The 2,912-nt window shown below is 56.8% G+C and overlaps 1 protein-coding gene across 1 annotated transcript in view; it reads right to left on the bottom strand.

Annotated features, from left to right (window-relative positions):
- The window catches only part of MYT1 (myelin transcription factor 1), a 101,245-nt gene extending 98,588 nt beyond the window's left edge, over positions 1-2,657 (bottom strand). Inside the window, exon 1 of the mRNA XM_011976419.1 lies at positions 2,538-2,657. The gene's annotated coding sequence lies outside the window, so the exon portion shown is untranslated. The remainder of the gene's footprint in view (positions 1-2,537) is intronic.
- Positions 2,658-2,912: the final 255 nt, after the last annotated feature.

Raw genomic sequence — 2,912 nt, forward strand, 5'->3', positions numbered from 1 at the left:
GTCCAGGAGCAGAGCCGGGGCACACAGTGTGGAGGCAGCCGGGACGGCAGAGCTGGGGCACACAGTGTGGGGTCCAGGAGCAGAGCCGGGGCACATAGTGTGGGGGCAGCCGGGGCAGCAGAGCCGGGGCACACAGTGTGGCGGCAGCCGGGACGGCAGAGCCAGGGCACACAGTGTGGGGTCCAGGAGCAGAGCCGGGGCACAGAATGTGGGGTCCAGGAGCAGAACCAGGGCACACAGTGTGGGGGCAGCCAGGATGGCAGAGGGGACCCTGGGCAGGTGCCTAAAGGGCACACCCACCAGGACAACAGGGAACACGGGCCATGGAGCCTGGAAGGCCTTGGGCCTAGTCAGCCTGGGACTGCCCAACTAGCCCATGTGCCTGCACCTGGCCAGGCCCAGGACCTCTGCCTAGAGCCCCAGAACCTTCCCCGTGACCCCAGCCTAATATCCCCTCCAGATAACCCCAACTTCCCAGGCCAGAGCAGCATGGGCCCTCCAAATCCAAGAGCCCCGGGAGGCCCTTCCACCCCTACCACACACAACAGACCCTACACACACACAACACACACACACAACACACACAGACACACATACACACCATATACACACCATATACACACCACACACATATACACACATACCACATACACACAACAGACCCCACACACGTAGACACACACACACAACGCACACAGACATACACACCATATAGACACCACACACACACATAGACACACACCACATACATCAAACAGACCCCACAGACCCACAGACACACCACACACAGACATACACACCATATACACACCACACACACACAGACATACAAATACACGCACACCTCACAAACACACCACACACATACACACAACACAAACACACACACACCCCCCATATACACATCACACACATATACACAGACACACACACACTACATAAACACACACACCACACATACACACATGCAGTGTGTGTGCAGTGGATGTGCAGAGACCCACCGGGATGACACCACCTCCTCTGCCGGCACACAGGCCATCAGTTCCCCCTTACACGAGGCCCCAAGCCCTGCAGAGCCCCAGTTATGACCAGGAACTAAGGCTCAGACAGTGACTAAACTCAGCAAGTTTCCAGGGAAAGTTAATGGCAGAGCAAGGACACCCCGGAGGTCCCAAACACCATAGCCCACCTCCCCTCACGAATGCAGGAGCAAGGTGTGAGCCCCGAGGAGGTGGCAAGGGAGCAAAGCCATGTTCTGAGTGGCCACTGTCCCACCACCTGTGCCAAGAGCCGCTGGCCCTCCCGGGCATGGGTTTGCCGGCCCCACCCCAACACTTCAGCTGCAAGGGCACCTGTATGCAAATGCCACCAAGGGCGCAGGGGGAGGGGGCTGCCCAGGCCAGAGCACATAGGGTACTGGGAGAAGGACAGAGGAGGTGACCTGGGTGACAGCTGTGTGCTTGGGGTTGGGGGGCCACAGGCCCCTCCCCCAAGGGATAAGCAAGATCATGAGAGGAGGGGTGTGAGCCCCACCCTGAGCCTGGGAGCCCGAGGCACCAGCCTAAAGAAGGGGCTGTCAGGCCGGGCGCAGTGGCTCACGCCTGTAATCCCGCACTTTGGGAAGCTGAGGTGGGCGGATCACAAGGTCAGGAGTTCAAGACCATCCTGGCAAACGTGGTGAAACCCTGTATCTACTAATGATATAAAAATTAGGATGTGGCAGTGCACGTCTGTAGTCCCAGCTACTCGGGAGGCTGAGGCAGGAGAATTGCTTGAACCCGGGAGGCAGAGGCTGCAGTGAGCCGAGATCCCGCCACTGCACTCCAGCCTGGACGACAGAGTGAGACTCAATCTCAAAAAAAAAAGAAGGTGGAGCTGTCCCACCTGAGGAATAGGGTGCTTGGAGCATGGGCCTGCCTGGGCCCAGGCACATCAGTCACCATATGAAGCAGGTGCGCTGACGCCTCCTCTCATCCAGCTGCAAAGTCTCCTTGGAAACCCTGCCTTGGACCCGCTGAGTCTGCAGGAAGCTGTCCCACCTGGCAGTCCTGGCAGGAGGAAGAGCCCCAGCAAGCGCCCCTCACACACCACGATGGTTCCAGTGAATCATCACCGCACCTCACAGGAAGATTGAATTTACTTGTTTTACAGGCTCAAATAAATGATAGATCTTTTCTGAGGTCCGTGACAGCATGGCTGAGTCAGGAATGGGGTCCCAGTGGAGCCATGTCACTGGTACACAAAGTCCCAGGCCCTGACCTGCAGCAGCCAACACAGACTTGGAGGCTCAAAACCACCAGATGTCCCACAGCACCACATGAAGAACTGAAGGGCAGGAGCTTCCAACACAGATCCACATGACAGGCAATGTGTGCACACCAGGTACACAGGGGACCAAATACACACAAGCCCTGAGACCACACAAAGCCCGTGGGTCAGATTCAAGGTAGCTGACACCCAGCTGGACCACCGAGATGTGTACCCATCCTGCACCCTCACTGCAGCCACAAGCTTGTCTTGGGCGCCCCCCAACCTACCTGACTGAAGAGGACCAGAAACATGGGAACATTCTGCCACTGGTTTCCAAGTCACAGAAGATCCTAGACATTCCACTGGCTCCAAGTTAATGAAGCAGCTTGCAAACTCCTGCTACTCCGCTGTCTCCCTTTGTGCAAGTGTTCATCAGCCCCATGCTTGCAAAAGCTGGTTTCTTCTAGTGCCACACAAAAGCCCATTGCAATTGGAAACCTGCAGGAGGAAGACTTGTCTGTAATTTGTGCTTTTAGGTTGAAATTGCCACCTCTGTTTCTGACTTCAGTGCCTCTGACCTGGGCCTGGAAAGATGAGGAGTGGGAACCTCCTGGCAGCCAAGAGCATCCTGTGGACAAAGGAGCTAGGGGAACGCAGGAGCC

This window comes from Mandrillus leucophaeus, unplaced genomic scaffold, assembly GCF_000951045.1.
Source record: "Mandrillus leucophaeus isolate KB7577 unplaced genomic scaffold, Mleu.le_1.0 Scaffold1658, whole genome shotgun sequence".
NCBI classification, from domain to species: Eukaryota; Metazoa; Chordata; class Mammalia; order Primates; family Cercopithecidae; genus Mandrillus; species Mandrillus leucophaeus.